This window comes from Dipodomys merriami, unplaced genomic scaffold (genome assembly GCF_024711535.1).
Source record: "Dipodomys merriami isolate MVZ:Mamm:240054 unplaced genomic scaffold, mDipMer1.0.p SCAF_9, whole genome shotgun sequence".
NCBI classification, from domain to species: domain Eukaryota; kingdom Metazoa; phylum Chordata; class Mammalia; order Rodentia; family Heteromyidae; genus Dipodomys; species Dipodomys merriami.
The window spans coordinates 512,594-532,321 of record NW_027206512.1 but is presented as its reverse complement, the minus strand read 5'-3'; positions in this window follow the sequence as shown (position 1 = coordinate 532,321).

Here is a 19,728-nt window from a genome sequence, read left to right as displayed (position 1 = left end):
AATGTTTGCAACCGCGGCAGAGCTAGGCAGGCGCAATTGTGCAGCAATGCAAACTGCATAACCTGGCCAAATTTCTCGGGTGTACAAGAAACCACGGGGGATTTACAAGCAGATGTTCACCCGGAACAGCCGGAGGCCTGCCGGCAGCAAGATTCCGGAATTCTTCCAAAGAAGCCTTGAAAGCAGTGAAAAGCTCCTATGTTGCAATAACTCAGAATCTTATTCTGAGTGTTCCCGGCTGAGGTCATTCAGCTGAACACAACCGTGGACCAATTAGAGCCAGATGTAGGCAGTGCCGTCCATAGTGCTGGATGGACAGTGGTGGCATGCCCAACAACTGACCTCTAGTTCTCAACACTTTCACAAAGTGCCATAAGTTGAGGTTCAGTTTACTGCTCCGGTTGAGTAGAGTGTAGCTTTCAGAGCTGGAATCAGTAGCACTCAGTTGAGAAGAAGGGGAAGGAGATATACCCAGTCCGCTGGCCGTGTCTTCCGGGGACCAGCCTATCTGGCTGCCACGCCTGAATATTTGCAACCGCGGCAGAGCTAGGCAGGCGCAATTGTGCAGCAATGCAAACTGCATAACCTGGCCAAATTTCACGGGTGTACAAGAAACCACGGGGGATTTACAAGGAGATGTTCACCCGGAACCGCCGGAGGCCTGGCGCAGCAAGATTCCGGAATTCTTCCTAAGAAGCCTTGAAAGAAGTGAAACGCTCCCATGTTGCAATAACTCAGAACCTCTTTCTTTGTGTTCCAGGCACAGGTCATTCAGCTGAACACAACCGTGGACTAATTAGAGCCAGATGTAGGCAGTGCCGTCCATAGTGCTGGATGGACAGTGGTGGCGTGCCCAACAACTGAGCTCTAGTTCTCAACACTTTCACAAAGTGCCATAAGTTGAGGTCCAGTTTACTGCTCCGGTTGAGTAGAGTGTAGCCGTCAAAGCTGGAATCAGTAGCACTCAGGTGAGAAGAAGGGAAAGGAGATATACCCAGTCTGCTGGCCGTGTCCTAAGGGGACCAGCCTATCTGGCTGCCACGCCTGAATGTTTGCAACCGCGGCGGAGCTAGGCAGGCGCAATTGTGCAGCAATGCAAACTGCAAAACCTGGCCAAATTTCACGGGTGTACAAGAAACTACGGGGGATTTACAAGGAGATGTTCACCCGGAACCGCCGGAGGCCTGGCGCAGCAAGATTCCGGAATTCTTCCTAAGAAGCCTTGAAAGAAGTGAAACGCTCCCATGTTGCAATAACTCAGAACCTCTTTCTTTGTGTTCCAGGCACAGGTCATTCAGCTGAACACAACCGTGGACTAATTAGAGCCAGATGTAGGCAGTGCCGTCCATAGTGCTGGATGGACAGTGGTGGCGTGCCCAACAACTGAGCTCTAGTTCTCAACACTTTCACAAAGTGCCATAAGTTGAGGTCCAGTTTACTGCTCCGGTTGAGTAGAGTGTAGCCGTCAAAGCTGGAATCAGTAGCACTCAGGTGAGAAGAAGGGAAAGGAGATATACCCAGTCTGCTGGCCGTGTCCTAAGGGGACCAGCCTATCTGGCTGCCACGCCTGAATGTTTGCAACCGCGGCGGAGCTAGGCAGGCGCAATTGTGCAGCAATGCAAACTGCATAACCTGGCCAAATTTCACGGGTGTACAAGAAACCACGGGGGATTTACAAGGAGATGTTCACCCGGAACCGCCGGAGGCCTGGCGCAGCAAGATTCCGGAATTCTTCCTAAGAAGCCTTGAAAGAAGTGAAACGCTCCCATGTTGCAATAACTCAGAACCTCTTTCTTTGTGTTCCAGGCACAGGTCATTCAGCTGAACACAACCGTGGACTAATTAGAGCCAGATGTAGGCAGTGCCGTCCATAGTGCTGGATGGACAGTGGTGGCGTGCCCAACAACTGAGCTCTAGTTCTCAACACTTTCACAAAGTGCCATAAGTTGAGGTCCAGTTTACTGCTCCGGTTGAGTAGAGTGTAGCCGTCAAAGCTGGAATCAGTAGCACTCAGGTGAGAAGAAGGGAAAGGAGATATACCCAGTCTGCTGGCCGTGTCCTAAGGGGACCAGCCTATCTGGCTGCCACGCCTGAATGTTTGCTACCGCGGCGGAGGTAGGCAGGCGCAATTGTGCAGCAATGCAAACTGCATAACTTGGCCAAATTTCACGGGTGTATAAGAAACCACGGGGGATTTACAAGCAGATGTTCACCCGGAAGCGCCGGAGGCCTGCCGGCAGCAAGATTCCGGAATTCTTCCTAAGACGCCTTGAAAGCAGTGAAACACTCCTATGTTGCAATAACTCAGAACCTCATTCTGAGTGTTCCCGGCAGAGGTCATTCGGATTAACACAACCGTGGACTAATTAGAGCCAGATGTAGGCAGTGCCGTCCATAGTGCTGGATGGACAGTGGTGGCGTGCCCAACAACTGAGCTCTAGTTCTCAACACTTTCACAAAGTGCCATAAGTTGAGGTTCAGTTTACTGCTCCGGTTGAGTAGAGTGTGGCCGTCAAACCTGGAATCAGTAACAATCAGGTGAGAAGAACCAGAAGCAGATATACCCAGGCCGCTGGCCGTGTCCTACTGGGACCAGCCTATCTGGCTGCGACGCCTGAATGCTTGCAACCGCGGCAAAGCTAGGCATGCGCAATTGTGCAGCAATGCAAACTGCATAACCTGGCCAAATTTCACTGGTGTACAAGAAACCACGGGGGATTTACAAGGAGATGTTCACCCGGAACCGCCTGAGGCCTGTCGGCAGCAAGATTCCGGAATTCTTCCTAAGAAGCCTTGAAAGCAATGAAACGCTCCCATGTTGCAATAACTCAGAACCTCTTTCTGAGTGTTCCAGGCACAGGTCATTCAGCTGAACACAACCGTGGACTAATTAGAGCCAGATGTATGCAGTGCCGTCCATACTGCTGGATGGACAGTGGTGGCGTGCCCAACAACTGAGCTCTAGTTCTCAACACTTTCACAAAGTGCCATAAGTTGAGGTTCAGTTTACTGCTCCGGTTGAGTAGAGTGTAGCCGTCAAAGCTGGAATCAGTAGCACTCAGGTGAGAAGAAGGGAAAGGAGATATACCCAGTCCGCTGGCCGTGTCCTAAGGGGACCAGCCTATCTGGCTGCCACGCCTTAATGTTTGCAACCGCGGCAGAGCTAGGCAGGCGCAATTGTGCAGCAATGCAAACTGCATAACCTGGCCAAATTTCACGGGTGTACAAGAAACCACGGGGGATTTACAAGCAGATGTTCACCCGGAACCGCCGGAGGCCTGCCGGCAGCAAGATTCCGGAATTCTTCCTAAGAAGCCTTGAAAGCAGTGAAACGCCCCTATGTTGCAATAACTCAGAACTTCATTCTGAGTTTTCCCGGCAGTGGTCGTTCAGCTGAACACAACCGTGGACTAATTAGAGCCAGATGTAGGCAGTGCCGTCCATAGTGCTGGATGGACAGTGGTGGCGTGCACAACAACTGAGCTCTAGTTCTAAACACTTTCACAAAATGCCATCAGTAGAGGTTCAACTTACTGCTCCGGTTGAGTAGAGTGTAGCCGTCAAAGCTGGAATCAGTAGCACTCAGGTGAGAAGATCGAGAAGCAGATATACCCAGTCCACTGGCCGTGTCCTACAGGGACCAGCCTATCTGGCTGCCAAGCCTGAATGTTTGTAACCGCGACAGAGCTAGGCAGGCGCAATTGTGCAGCAATGCAAACTGCATAACCTGGCCAAATTTCACGGGTGTACAAGAAACCACCGGGGATTTCCAAGCAGATGTTCACCCGGAACCGCCGGAGGCCTGCCGGCAGCAAGATTCCGGAATTCTTCCTAAGACGCCTTGAAAGCAGTGAAACGCTCCTAAGTTGCAATAACTCAGAACCTCATTCTGACTGTTCCCGGCAGAGGTCATTCGGATTAACACAACCGTGGACTAATTAGAGCCAGATGTAGGCAGTGCCGTCCATAGTGCTGGATGGACAGTGGTGGCGTGCCCAACAACTGAGCTCTAGTTCTCAACACTTTCACAAAGTGCCATAAGATGAGGTTCAGTTTACTGCTCCGGTTGAGTAGAGTGTAGCCGTCAAACCTGGAATCAGTAGCACTCAGGTGAGAAGAACGAGAAGCAGATATACCCAGTCCGCTGACCGTGTCCTACTGGTACCAGCCTATCTGGCTGCGACGCCTGAATGCTTGCAACCGCGGCATAGCTAGGCATGCGCAATTGTGCAGCAATGCAAACTGCATAACCGGGCCAAATTTCACGGGTGTACAAGAAACCACGGGGGATTTACAAGGAGATGTTCACCCGGAACCGCCGGAGGCCGGTCGGCAGCCAGATTCCGGAATTCTTCCTAAGAAGTCTTGAAGGCAATGAAACGCTCCCATGTTGCAATAACTCAGAAACTCTTTCTGAGTGTTCCAGGCACAGGTCATTCAGCTGAACACAACCGTGGACTAATTAGAGCCAGATGTAGGCAGTGCCATCCATAGTGCTGGATGGACAGTGGTGGCGTGCCCAACAACTTAGCTCTAGTTCTCAACACTTTCACAAAGTGCCATAAGTTGAGGTTCAATTTACTGCTCCGTTTGAGTAGAGTGTAGCCGTCAAAGCTGGAATCAGTAGCACTCAGGTGAGAAGAACGGGAAGCAGATATACAAAGTCTGCTGGCCTTGTCCTACTGGCACCAGCCTATCTAGCTGCCACGCCTGAATGTTTGCAAGCAGGGCAGAGCTAGACAGGGGCAATTGTGCAGCAATGCAAACTGCATAACCTGGCCAAATTTCACGGGTGTACAAGAAACCACGGGGGATTTACAAGCAGATGTTCACCCGGAACCGCCGGAGGCCTGCCGGCAGCAAGATTCCGGAATTCTTCCTAAGAAGCCTTGAAAGCAGTGAAACCCTCCTATGTTGCAATAACTCAGAACCTCATTCTGAGGGTTCCAGGCAGAGGTCATTCAGCTGAACACAACCGTGGACTAATTAGAGCCAGATGTAGGCAGTGCCGTCCATACTGCTGGATGGACAGTGGTGGCGTGCCCAACAACTGAGCTCTAGTTCTCAACACTTTCACAAAGTGCCATAAGTTGAGGTTCAGCTTACTGCTCCGGTTGAGTAGAGTGTAGCTGTCAAAGCTGGAATCAGTAGCACTTAGGTGAGAAGAACGAGAAGCAGATATACCCAGTCCGCTGGCAGTGTCCTAACAGGGACCAGCCTATCTGGCTGCCACGCCTGAATGTTTGCAACCGCGGCAGAGCTAGGCAGGAGCAATTGTGCAGCAATGCAAACTGCATAACCTGGCCAAATTTCACGGGTGTACAAGAAACCACGGGGGATTTACAAGGAGATGTTCACCCGGAACCGCCGGAGGCCGGTAGGCAGCAAGATTCCGGAATTCTTCCTAAGAAGCCTTGAAAGCAATGAAACGCTCCCATGTTGCAATAACTCAGAACCTCTTTCTGAGTGTTCCAGGCACAGGTCATTCAGCTGAACACAACCGTGGACTAATTAGAGCCAGATGTAGGCAGTGCCGTCCATAGTGCTGGATGGACAGTGGTGGCGTGCCCAACAACTGAGCTCTAGTTCTCAACACTTTCACAAAGTGCCATAAGTTGAGGTTCAGCTAACTGCTCCGGTTGAGTAGAGTGTAGCCATCAAAGCTGGAATCAGTCGCACTCAGGTGAGAAGAAGGTGAAGGAGATATACCCAGTCCGCCGGCCATTTCCTAAGAAGACCAGCCTATCTGGCTACCACGCCTGAATGTTTGCAACCGCGGCAGAGCTAGGCAGGCGCAATTGTGCAGCAATGCAAACTGCATAACCTGGCCAAATTTCTCGGGTGTACAAGAAACCACTGGGGATTTACAAGCAGATGTTCACCCGGAACATCCGGAGGCCTGCCGGCAGCAAGATTCCGGAATTCTTCCAAAGAAGCCTTGAAAGCAGTGAAAAGCTCCTATGTTGCAATAACTCAGAAGCTTATTCTGAGTGTTCCCGGCTGAGGTCATTCAGCTGAACACAACCGTGGACTAATTAGAGCCAGATGTAGGCAGTGCCGTCCATAGTGCTGGATGGACAGTGGTGGCGTGCAAAACAACTGAGCTCTAGTTCTCAACACTTTCACAAAGTGCCATAAGTTGAGGTTCAGTTTACTGCTCCGGTTGAGTAGAGTGTAGCTTTCAGAGCTGGAATCAGTAGCACTCAGGTGAGAAGAAGGGGAAGGAGATATACCCAGTCCGCTGGCCGTGTCTTCCGGGGACCAGCCTATCAGGCTGCCACTCCTGAATGTTTGCAACCGGGGCCGAGCTAGGCAGGCACAATTGTGCAGCAATGCAAACTGCATAACCTGGCCAAATTTCACAGGTGTACAAGAAACCACGGGGGATTTACAAGGAGATGTTCACCCGGAACCGCCGGAGGCCTGCCGGCAGCAAGATTCCGGAATTCTTCCTAAGAAGCTTTGAAAGCAGTGAAACCCTCCTATGTTGCAATAACTCAGAAACTCATTCTGAGTGTTCCCGGCAGAAGTCATTCGGCTTAACACAACCGTGGACTAATTAGAGCCAGATGTAGGCAGTGCCGTCCATAGTGCTGGATGGACAGTGGTGGCGTGCCCAACAACTGAGCTCTAGTACTCAACACTTTCACAAAGTGCCATAAGTTGAGGTTCAGCTTACTGCTCCGGTTGAGTAGAGTGTAGCTGTCAAAGCTTGAATCAGTAGCACTCAGGTGAGAAGAACGAGAAGCAGATATACCCAGTCCGCTGGCCGTGTCTTCCGGGGACCAGCCTATCTGGCTGCCACTCCTGAATGTTTGCAACCGCGGCATAGCTAGGCATGCGCAATTGTGCAGCAATGCAAACTGCATAACCTGGCCAAATTTCACGGGTGTACAAGAAACCACGGGGGATTTACAAGGAGATGTTCACCCTGAACAGCCGGAGGCCTGCCGGCAGCAAGATTCCAGAATTCTTCCTAAGAAGCCTTGAAAGCAATGAAACGCTCCCATGTTGCAATAACTCAGAACCTCTTTCTGAGTGTTCCAGGCACAGGTCATTCAGCTGAACACAACCGTGGACTAATTAGAGCCAGATGTAGGCAGTGCCGTCCATAGTGCTGGATGGACAGTGGTGGCGTGCCCAACAACTGAGCTCTAGTTCTCAACACTTTCACAAAGTGCCATAAGTTGAGGTTCAGTTTACTGCTCCGGTTGAGTAGAGTGTAGCCGTCAAAGCTGGAATCAGTAGCACTCAGGTGAGAAGAAGGGAAAGAGATATACCCAGTCCGCTGGCCGAGTCCTACAGGGACCAGCCTATCTGGTTGCCACGCCTGAATGTTTGTAACCGCGACAGAGCTAGGCAGGCGCAATTGTGCAGCAATGCAAACTGCATAACCTGGCCAAATTTCACGGGTGTACAAGAAACCACGGGGGATTTACAAGGAGATGTTCACCCGGAACCGCCGGAGGCCTGCCGGCAGCAAGATTCCGGAATTCTTCCTAAGAAGCCTTGAAAGCAGTGAAACGCCCCTATGTTGCAATAACTCAGAACCTCATTCTGAGTTTTCCCGGCAGTGGTCATTCAGCTGAACACAACCGTGGACTAATTAGAGCCAGATGTAGGCAGTGCCGTCCATAGTGCTGGATGGACAGTGGTGGCGTGCACAACAACTGAGCTCTAGTTCTCAACACTTTCACAAAGTGCCATCAGTAGAGGTTCAACTTACTGCTCCGGTTGAGTAGAGTGTAGCCGTCAAACCTGGAATCACTAGCACTCAGGTGAGAAGAACGAGAAGCAGATATAGCCAGTCCGCTGGCCGTGTCTTCCTGGGACTAGCCTATCTGGCTGCCACCCCTGAATGTTTGCAACCGCGGCAGAGCTAGGCAGGTGCAATTGTGCAGCAATGCAAACTGCATAACCTGGCCAAATTTCACGGGTGTACAAGAAACCACGGGGGATTTACAAGGAGATGTTCACCCGGAACCGCCGGAGGCCTGCCGGCAGCAAGATTCCGGAATTCTTCCTAAGAAGCCTTGAAAGCAATGAAACGCTCCCATGTTGCAATAACTCAGAACCTCTTTCTGAGTGTTCCAGGCACAGGTCATTCAGCTGAATACAACCGTGGACTAATTAGAGCCAGATGTAGGCAGTGCTGTCCATAGTGCTGGATGGACAGTGGTGGCGTGCCCAACAACTGAGCTCTATTTCTCAACACTTTCACAAAGTGCCATAACTTGAGGTTCAGTTTACTGCTCCGGTTGAGTAGAGTGTAGCCGTCAAAGCTGGAATCAGTAGCACTCAGTTGAGAAGAAGGGAAAGGAGATATACCCAGTCCGCTGGCCGTGTCCTACAGGGAGCAGTCTATCTGGCTGCCACGCCTGAATGTTTGCAACCGCGGCAGAGCTAGGCAGGCGCAATTGTGCAGCAATGCAAACTGCATAACCTGGCCAAATTTCACGGGTGTACAAGAAACCACGGGGGATTTACAAGGAGATCTTCACCCGGAACCGCCGGAGGCCTGGCGCAGCAAGATTCCGGAATTCTTCCTAAGAAGCCTTGAAAGAAGTGAAACGCTCCCATGTTGCAATAACTCAGAACCTCTTTCTTTGTGTTCCAGGCACAGGTCATTCAGCTGAACACAACCGTGGACTAATTAGAGCCAGATGTAGGCAGTGCCGTCCATAGTGCTGGATGGACAGTGTTGGCGTGCCCAACAACTGAGCTCTAGTTCTCAACACTTTCACAAAGTGCCATAAGTTGAGGTCCAGTTTACTGCTCCGGTTGAGTAGAGTGTAGCCGTCAAAGCTGGAATCAGTAGCACTCAGGTGAGAAGAAGGGAAAGGAGATATACCCAGTCTGCTGGCCGTGTCCTAAGTGGACCAGCCCATCTGGCTGCCACGCCTGAATGTTTGCAACCGCGGCGGAGCTAGGAAGACGCAATTGTGCAGCAATGCAAACTGCATAACCTGGCCAAATTTCACGGGTGTTTAAGAAACCACGGGGGATTTACAAGCAGATGTTCACCCGGAAGCGCCGGAGGCCTGCCGGCAGCAAGATTCCGGAATTCTTCCTAAGACGCCTTGAAAGCAGTGAAAGGCTCCTATGTTGCAATAACTCAGAACCTCATTCTGACTGTTCCCGGCAGAGGTCATTCGGATTAACACAACCGTGGACTAATTAGAGCCAGATGTAGGCAGTGCCGTCCATAGTGCTGGATGGACAGTGGTGGCGTGCCCAACAACTGAGCTCTAGTTCTCAACACTTTCACAAAGTGCCATAAGTTGAGGTTCAGTTTACTGCTCCGGTTGAGTAGAGTGTAGCCGTCAAAGCTGGAATCAGTAGCACTCAGGTGAGAAGAAGGGAAAGGAGATATACCCAGTCCGCTGGCCGTGTCCTAAGGGGACCAGCCTATCTGACTGCCACGCCTTAATGTTTGCAACCGCGGCAGAGCTAGGCAGGCGCAATTGTGCAGCAATGCAAACTGCATAACCTGGCCAAATTTAACGGGTGTACAAGAAACCACGGGGGATTTACAAGGAGATGTTCACCCGGAACCGCCGGAGGCCTGCGGGCAGCAAGATTCCGGAATTCTTCCTAAGAAGCCTTGAAAGCAATGAAACGCCCCTATGTTGCAATAACTCAGAACTTCATTCTGAGTTTTCCCGGCAGTGGTCGTTCAGCTGAACACAACCGTGGACTAATTAGAGCCAGATGTAGGCAGTGCCGTCCATAGTGCTGGATGGACAGTGGTGGCGTGCCCAACAACTGAGCTCTAGTTCTCAACACTTTCACAAAGTGCCATCAGTACAGGTTCAACTTACTGCTCCGGTTGAGTAGAGTGTAGCCGTCAAACCTGGAATCAGTAGCACTCAGGTGAGAAGAACGAGAAGCAGATATACCCAGTCAGCTGGCCGTGTCTTACAGGGACCAGCACATCTGGCTGCCACGCCTGAATGTTTGTAACCGCGACAGAGCTAGGCAGGCGCAATTGAGCAGCAATGCAAACTGCATAACCTGGCCAAATTTCACGGGTGTACAAGAAACCACGGGGGATTTACAAGGAGATGTTCACCCGGAACCGCCGGAGGCCTGCCGGCAGCAAGATTCCGGAATTCTTCCTAAGAAGCCTTGAAAGCAGTGAATCGCCCCTATGTTGAAATAACTCAGAACCTCATTCTGAGTGTTCCCGGCAGAGGTCATTCAGCTGAACACAACCGTGGACTAATTAGAGCCAGATGTAGGCAGTGCCGTCCATAGTTCTGGATGGACAGTGGTGGCGTCCCCAACAACTGAGCTCTAGTTCTCAACACTTTCACAAAGTGCCATAAGTTGAGGTTCAATTTACTGCTCCGTTTGAGTAGAGTGTAGCCGTCAAAGCTGGAATCAGTAGCACTCAGGTGAGAAGAACAGGAAGCAGATATACCCAGTCTGCTGGCCTTGTCCTACTGGCACCAGCCTATCTGGCTGCCACGCCTGAATGTTTGCAACCAGGGCAGAGCTAGACAGGGCCAATTGTGCAGCAATGCAAACTGCATAACCTGGCCAAATTTCACGGGTGTACAAGAAACCACGGGGGATTTACAAGCAGATGTTCACCCGGAACCAACGGAGGAGTGCCGGAAGCAAGATTCCGGAATTCTTCCTAAGAAGCCTTGAAAGCAGTGAAACCCTCCTATGTTGCAATAACTCAGAACCTCATTCTGAGGGTTCCAGGCAGAGGTCATTCAGCTGAACACAACCGTGGACTAATTAGAGCCAGATGTAGGCAGTGCCGTCCATACTGCTGGATGGACAGTGGTGGCGTGCCCAACAACTGAGCTCTAGTTCTCAACACTTTCACAAAGTGCCATAAGTTGAGGTTCAGCTTACTGCTCCGGTTGAGTAGAGTGTAGCTGTCAAAGCTGGAATCAGTAGCACTCAGGTGAGAAGAACGAGAAGCAGATATACCCAGTCCGCTGGCAGTGTCCTAACAGGGACCAGCCTATCTGGCTGCCACGCCTGAATGTTTGCAACCGCGGCAGAGCTAGGCAGGCGCAATTGTGCAGCAATGCAAACTGCATAACCTGGCCAAATTTCACGGGTGTACAAGAAACCACGGGGGATTTACAAGGAGATGTTCACCCGGAACCGACGGAGGCCGGTCGGCAGCAAGATTCCGGAATTCTTCCTAAGAAGCCTTGAAAGCAATGAAACGGCCCATGTTGCAATAAGTCAGAACCTCTTTCTGAGTGTTCCAGGCACAGGTCATTCAGCTGAACACAACCGTGGACTAATTAGAGCCAGATGTAGGCAGTGCCGTCCATATTGCTGGATGGACAGTGGTGGCGTGCCCAACAACTGAGCTCTAGTTCTCAACACTTTCACAAAGTGCCATAAGTTGAGGTTCATGTTACTGCTCCGGTTGAGTAGAGTGTAGCCATCAAAGCTCGAATCAGTCGCACTCAGGTGAGAAGAAGGGGAAGGAGATATACCCAGTCCGCCGGCCATTTCCTAAGAAGACCAGCCTATATGGCTGCCACGCCTGAATGTTTGCAACCGCGGCAGAGCTAGGCAGGCGCAATTGTGCAGCAATGCAAACTGCATAACCTGGCCAAATTTCTCAGGTGTACAAGAAACCACTGGGGATTTACAAGCAGATGTTCACCCGGAACAGCCGGAGGCCTGCCGGCAGCAAGATTCCGGAATTCTTCCAAAGAAGCCTTGAAAGCAGTGAAAAGCTCCTATGTTGCAATAACTCAGAAGCTTATTCTGAGTGTTCCCGGCTGAGGTCATTCAGCTGAACACAACCGTGGACTATTTAGAGCCAGATGTAGGCAGTGCCGTCCATAGTGCTGGATGGACAGTGGTGGCGTGCAAAACAACTGAGCTCTAGTTCTCAACACTTTCACAAAGTGCCATAAGTTGAGGTTCAGTTTACTGCTCCGGTTGAGTAGAGTGTAGCTTTCAGAGCTGGAATCAGTAGCACTCAGGTGAGAAGAAGGGGAAGGAGATATACCCAGTCCGCTGGCCGTGTCTTCCGGGGACCAGCCTATATGGCTGCCACTCCTGAATGTTTGCAACCGGGGCCGAGCTAGGCAGGCACAATTGTGCAGCAATGCAAACTGCATAACCTGGCCAAATTTCACGGGTGTACAAGAAACCACGGGGGATTTACAAGGAGATGTTCACCCGGAACACCCGGAGGCCTGCCGGCAGCAAGATTCCAGAATTCTTCCTAAGAAGCCTTGAAAGCAATGAAACGCTCCCATGTTGCAATAAGTCAGAACCTCTTTCTGAGTGTTCCAGGCACAGGTCACTCAGCTGAACACAACCGTGGACTAATTAGAGCCAGATGTAGGCAGTGCCGTCCATAGTGCTGGATGGACAGTGGTGGCGTGCCCAACAACTGAGCTCTAGTTCTCAACACTTTCACAAAGTGCCATAAGTTGAGGTTCAGTTTACTGCTCCGATTGAGTAGAGTGTAGCCGTCAAAGCTGGAATCAGTAGCACTCAGGTGAGAAGAAGGGAAAGAGATATACCCAGTCCGCTGGCCGAGTCCTACAGGGACGAGCCTATCTGGTTGCCACGCATGAATGTTTGTAACCGGGGCCGAGCTAGGCAGGGACAATTGTGCAGCAATGCAAACTGCATAACCTGGCCAAATTTCACGGGTGTACAAGAAACCACGGGGGATTTACAAGGAGATGTTCACCCGGAACCGCCGGAGGCCTGCCGGCAGCAAGATTCCGGAATTCTTCCTAAGAAGCTTTGAAAGCAGTGAAACCCTCCTATGTTGCAATAACTCAGAACCTCATTCTGAGTGTTCCCGGCAGAAGTCATTCGGCTTAACACAACCGTGGACTAATTAGAGCCAGATGTAGGCAGTGCCGTCCATAGTGCTGGATGGACAGTGGTGGCGTGCCCAACAACTGAGCTCTAGTTCTCAACACTTTCACAAAGTGCCATAAGTTGAGGTTCAGTTTACTGCTCCGGTTGAGTAGAGTGTAGCCGTCAAAGCTGGAATCAGTAGCACTCAGGTGAGAAGAAGGGAAAGAGATATACCCAGTCCGCTGGCCGAGTCCTACAGGGACCAGCCTATGTGGTTGCAACGCCTGAATGTTTGTAACCGCGACAGAGCTAGGCAGGCTCAATTGTGCAGCAATGCAAACTGCATAACCTGGCCAAATTTCACGGGTGTACAAGAAACCACGGGGGATTTACAAGGAGATGTTCACCCGGAACGGCCGGAGGCCTGCCGGCAGCAAGATTCCGGAATTCTTCCTAAGAAGCCTTGAAAGCAGTGAAACGCCCCTATGTTGCAATAACTCAGAACCTCATTCTGAGTTTTCCCGGCAGTGGTCATTCAGCTGAACACAACCGTGGACTAATTAGAGCCAGATGTAGGCAGTGTCGTCCATAGTGCTGGATGGACAGTGGTGGCGTGAACAAAAACTGAGCTCTAGTTCTCAACACTTTCACAAAGTGCCATCAGTAGAGGTTCAACTTACTGCTCCGGTTGAGTAGAGTGTAGCCGTCAAACCTGGAATCAGTAGCACTCAGGTGAGAAGAACGAGAAGCAGATATACCCAGTCCGCTGGCCGTGTCTTCCTGGGACTAGCCTATCTGGCTGCCACGCCTGAATGTTTGCAACCGTGGCAGAGCTAGGCAGGTGCAATTGTGCAGCAATGCAAACTGCATAACCTGGCCAAATTTCACGGGTGTACAAGAAACCACGGGGGATTTACAAGGAGATGTTCACCCGGAACCGCCGGAGGCCTGCCGGCAGCAAGATTCCGGAATTCTTCCTAGGAAGCCTTGAAAGCAGTGAAACCCTCCTATGTTGCAATAACTCAGAACCTCATTCTGAGGGTTCCCGCAGAGGTCATTCGGCTTAACACAACCGTGGACTAATTAGAGCCAGATGTAGGCAGTGTCGTCCATAGTGCTGGATGGACAGTGTTGGCGTGCCCAACAACTGAGCTCTAGTTCTCAACACTTTCACAAAGTGCCGTAAGATGAGGTTCAGTTTACTGCTCCGTTTGAGTAGAGTGTAGCCGTCAAAGCTGGAATCAGTAGCACTCAGGTGAGAAGAACGAGAAGCAGATATACCCAGTCCGCTGGCCGTGTCCTACAGGAACCAGCCTATCTGGCTGCCACGCCTGAATGTTTGTAACCGCGACAGAGCTAGGCAGGCGCAATTGTGCAGCAATGCAAACTGCATAACCTGGCCAAATTTCACGGGTGTACAAGAAACCACGGGGGATTTACAAGGAGATGTTCACCCGGAACCGCCGGAGGCCTGCCGGCAGCAAGATTCCGGAATTCTTCCTAAGAAGCCTTGAAAGCAGTGAAACGCCCCTATGTTGCAATAACTCAGAACCTTATTCTGAGTGTTCCCGGCAGAGGTCATTCAGCTGAACACAACCGTGGACTAATTAGAGCCAGATGTAGGCCGTGCCGTCCATAGTGCTGGATGGACAGTGGTAGCGTGCCCAACAACTGAGCTCTAGTTCTCAACACTTTCACAAAGTGCCATAAGTTGAGGTTCAATTTACTGCTCCGTTTGAGTAGAGTGTAGCCGTCAAAGCTGGAATCAGTAGCACTCAGGTGAGAAGAACGGGAAGCAGATATACCCAGTATGCTGGCCTTGTCCTACTGGGACCAGCCTATCTGGCTGCCACGCCTGAATGTTTGTAACCGCGACAGAGCTAGGCAGGCGCAATTGTGCAGCAATGCAAACTGCATAACCTGGCCAAATTTCACGGGTGTACAAGAAACCACGGGGGATTTAAAGGAGATGTTCACCCGGAACCGCCGGAGGCCTGCCGGCAGCAAGATTCCGGAATTCTTCCTAAGAAGCCTTGAAAGCAGTGAAACACCCCTATGTTGCCATAACTCAGAACCTCATTCTGAGTGTTCCTGGCAGAGGTCATTCAGCTGAACACAACCGTGGACTAATTCGAGCTAGATGCAGGCAGTGCCGTCCATAGAGCTGGGTGGACAGTGGTGGCGTGCCCTACAACTGAGCTCTAGTTCTCAACACTTTCACAAAGTGCCATAAGTTGAGGTTCAGCTTACTGCTCCGGTTGAGTAGAGTGTAGCCATCAAAGCTGGAATCAGTAGCATTCAGGTGAGAAGAAGGGGAAGGAGATATACCCAGTCCGCCGGCCGTTTCCTAAGAAGACCAGCCTATCTGGCTGCCACGCCTGAATGTTTGCAACCGCGGCAGAGCTAGGCAGGCGCAATTGTGCAGCAATGCAAACTGCATAACCTGGCCAAATTTCTCGGGTGTACAAGAAACCACGGGGGATTTACAAGCAGATGTTCACCCGGAACAGCCGGAGGCCTGCCGGCAGCAAGATTCCGGAATTCTTCCAAAGAAGCCTTGAAAGCAGTGAAAAGCTCCTATGTTGCAATAACTCAGAATCTTATTCTGAGTGTTCCCGGCTGAGGTCATTCAGCTGAACACAACCGTGGACTAATTAGAGGCAGATGTAGCCAGTGCCGTCCATAGTGCTGGATGGACAGTGGTGGCATGCATAACAACTGAGCTCTAATTCTCAACACTTTCACAAAGTGCCATAAGTTGAGGTTCATTTTACTGCTCCGGTTGAGTAGAGTGTATCTTTCAGAGCTGGAATCAGTAGCACTCAGGTGAGAAGAAGGAGAAGGAGATATACCCAGTCCGCTGGCCGTGTCTTCCTGGGACTAGCCTATCTGGCTGCCACGCCTGAATGTTTGCAACCGCGGCAGAGCTAGGCAGGTACAATTGTGCAGCAATGCAAACTGCATAACCTGGCCAAATTTTACGGGTGTAGAAGAAACCACGGGGGATTTACAAGGAGATGTTCACCCGGAACCGCCGGAGGCCTGCCGGCAGCAAGATTCCGGAATTCTTCCTAAGAAGCCTTGAAAGCAGTGAAACCCTCCTATGTTGCAATAACTCAGAACCTCATTCTGAGGGTTCCCGGCAGAGGTCATTCGGCTTAACACAACCGTGGACTAATTAGAGCCAGATGTAGGCAGTGCCGTCCATAGTGCTGGATGGACAGTGGTGGCGTGCCCAACAACTGAGCTCTAGTTCTCAACACTTTCACAAAGTGCCATAAGATGAGATTCAGTTTACTGCTCCGTTTGAGTAGAGTGTAGCCGTCAAAGCTGGAATCAGTAGCACTCAGGTGAGAAGAACGAGAAGCAGATATACCCAGTCCGCTGGCCGTGTCCTACAGGAACCAGCCTATCTGGCTGCCACGCCTGAATGTTTGTAACCGCGACAGAGCTAGGCAGGCGCAATTGTGCAGCAATGCAAACTGCATAACCTGGCCAAATTTCACGGGTGTACAAGAAACCACGGGGGATTTACAAGGAGATGTTCACCCGGAACCGCCGGAGGCCTGCCGGCAGCAAGATTCCGGGAATTCTTCCTAAGAAGCCTTGAAAGCAGTGAAACACCCCTATGTTGCCATAACTCAGAACCTCATTCTGAGTGTTCCTGGCAGAGGTCATTCGACTGAACACAACCGTGGACTAATTAGAGCTAGATGCAGGCAGTGCCGTCCATAGAGCTGGGTGGACAGTGGTGGCGTGCCCTACAACTGAGCTCTAGTTCTCAACACTTTCACAAAGTGCCATAAGTTGAGGTTCAGCTTACTGCACCCGTTGAGTAGAGTGTAGCCATCAAAGCTGGAATCAGTAGCATTCAGGTGAGAACAAGGGGAAGGAGATATACCCAGTCCGCCGGCCGTTTCCTAAGAAGACCAGCCTATATGGCTGCCACGCCTGAATGTTTGCAACCGCGGCAGAGCTAGGCAGGCGCAATTGTGCAGCAATGCAAACTGCATAACCTGGCCAAATTTCTCGGGTGTACAAGAAACCACGGGGGATTTACAAGGAGATGTTCACCCGGAACAGCCGGAGGCCTGCCGGCAGCAAGATTCCGGAATTCTTCCAAAGAAGCCTTGAGAGCAGTGAAAAGCTCCTATGTTGCAATAACTCAGAATCTTATTCTGAGTGTTCCTGGCTGAGGTCATTCAGCTGAACAGAACCGTGGACTAATTAGAGCCAGATGTAGGCAGTGCCGTCCATAGTGCTGGATGGACAGTGGTGGCATGCGTAACAACTGAGCTCTAATTCTCAACACTTTCACAAAGTGCCATAAGTTGAGGTTCAGTTTACTGCTCCGGTTGAGTAGAGTGTAGCTTTCAGAGCTGGAATCAGTAGCACTCAGGTGAGAAGAAGGGAAAGGAGATATACCCAGTCCGCTGGCCGTGTCCTACAGGGACCAGCCTATCTGGCTGCCATGCCTGAATGTTTGCAACCGCGGCAGAGCTAGGCAGGCGCAATTGTGCAGCAATGCAAACTGCATAACCTGGCCAAATTTCACTGGTGTACAAGAAACCACGGGGGATTTACAAGGAGATGTTCACCCGGAACCGCCGGAGGCCTGCCGGCAGCAAGATTCCGGAATTCTTCCTAAGAAGCTTTGAAAGCAGTGAAACCCTCCTATGTTGCAATAACTCAGAACCTCATTCTGAGTGTTCCCGGCAGAAGTCATTCGGCTTAACACAACCGTGGACTAATTAGAGCCAGATGTAGGCAGTGCCGTCCATAGTGCTGGATGGACAGTGGTGGCGTGCCAAACAACTGAGCTCTAGTTCTCAACACTTTCACAAAGTGCCATAAGTTGAGGTTCAGCTTACTGCTCCGGTTGAGTAGAGTGTAGCTGTCAAAGCTTGAATCAGTAGCACTCAGGTGAGAAGAACGAGAAGCAGACATACCCAGTCCGCTGGCCGTGTCTTCCGGGGACCAGCCTATCTGGCTGCCACTCCTGAATGTTTGCAACCGCGGCAGAGCTAGGCAGGCGCTATTGTGCAGCAATGCAAACTGCATAACCTGGCCAAATTTCACGGGTGTACAAGAAACCACATGGGATTTACAAGGAGATGTTCACCCGGAACCGCCGGAGGCCTGCCTGCAGCAAGATTCCCGAATTCTTCCTAAGAAGCCTTGAAAGCAGTGAAACCCTCCTATGTTGCAATAACTCAGAACCTCATTCTGAGTGTTCCCGGCAGAGGTGATTCAGCTGAACACAACCGTGGACTAATTAGAGCCAGATGTAGGCAGTGCCGTCCATAGTGCTGGATGGACAGTGGTGGCGTGCCCAACAACTGAGCTCTAGTTCTCAACACTTTCACAAAGTGCCATAAGTTGAGGTTCAGCTTACTGCTCCAGTTGAGTAGAGTGTAGCTGTCAAAGCTGGAATCAGTAGCACTCAGGTGAGAAGAACGAGAAGCAGATATACCCAGTCCGCTGGCAGTGTCCTAACGGGGACCAGCCTATCTGGCTGCCACGCCTGAATGTTTGCAACCGCGGCAGAGCTAGGCAGGCGCAATTGTGCAGCAATGCAAACTGCATAACCTGGCCAAATTTCACGGGTGTACAAGAAACCACGGGGGATTTACAAGGAGATGTTCACCGGGAACCGCCGCAGGCCGGTCGGCAGCAAGATTCCGGAATTCTTCCTAAGAAGCCTTGAAAGCAATGAAACGCTCCCATGTTGCAATAACTCAGAATCTCATTCTGAGTGTTCCCGGCAGAGGTCATTCGGCTTAACACAACTGTGGACTAATTAGAGCCAGATGTAGGCAGTGCCGTCCATAGTGCTGGATGGACAGTGGTGGCGTGCCCAACAACTGAGCTCTAGTTCTCAACACTTTCACAAAGTGCCATACGTTGAGGTTCAGCTTACTGCTCCGGTTGAGTAGAGTGTAGCTGTCAAAGCTGGAATCAGTAGCACTCAGGTGAGAAGAACGAGAAGCAGATATACCCAGTCCACTGGCCGTGTCCTACAGGGACCAGACTATCTGGCTGCCACGCCTGAATGTTTGTAACCGCGACAGAGCTAGGCAGGCGCAATTGTGCAGCAATGCAAACTGCATAACCTGGCCAAATTTCACGGGTGTACAAGAAACCAAGGGGGATTAACAAGGAGATGTTCACCCGGAACCGCCGGAGGCCTGCCGGCAGCAAGATTCCGGAATTCTTCCTAAGAAGCCTTGAAAGCAGTGAAACGCCCCTATGTTGCCATAACTCAGAACCTCATTCTGAGTGTTCCTGGCAGAGGTCATTCGGCTGAACACAACCATGGACTAATTAGAGCTAGATGGAGGCAGTGCCGTCCATAGAGCTGGGTGGACAGTGCTGGCGTGCCCTACAACTGAGCTCTAGTTCTCAACACTTTCACAAAGTGCCATAAGTTGAGGTTCAGCTTATTGCTCCGGTTGAGTAGAGTGTAGCCATCAAAGCTGGAATCAGTAGCATTCAGGTGAGAAGAAGGGGAAGGAGATATACCCAGTCCGCCGGCCGTTTCCTAAGAAGACCAGCCTATCTGGCTGCCACGCCTGAATGTTTGCAACCGCGGCAGAGCTAGGCAGGCGCAATTGTGGAGCAATGCAAACTGCATAACCTGGCCAAATTTCTCGGGTGTACAAGAAACCACGGGGGATTTACCAGCAGATGTTCACCCGGAACAGCCGGAGGCCTGCCGGCATCAAGATTCCGGAATTCTTCCAAAGAAGCCTTTAAAGCAGTGAAAAGCTCCTATGTTGCAATAACTCAGAATCTTATTCTGAGTGTTCCCGGCTGAGGTCATTCAGCTGAACACAACCGTGGACTAATTAGAGCCAGATGTAGGCATGCCGTCCATAGGGCTGGATGGACAGTGGTGGAGTGCCCAACAAGTGAGCTCTA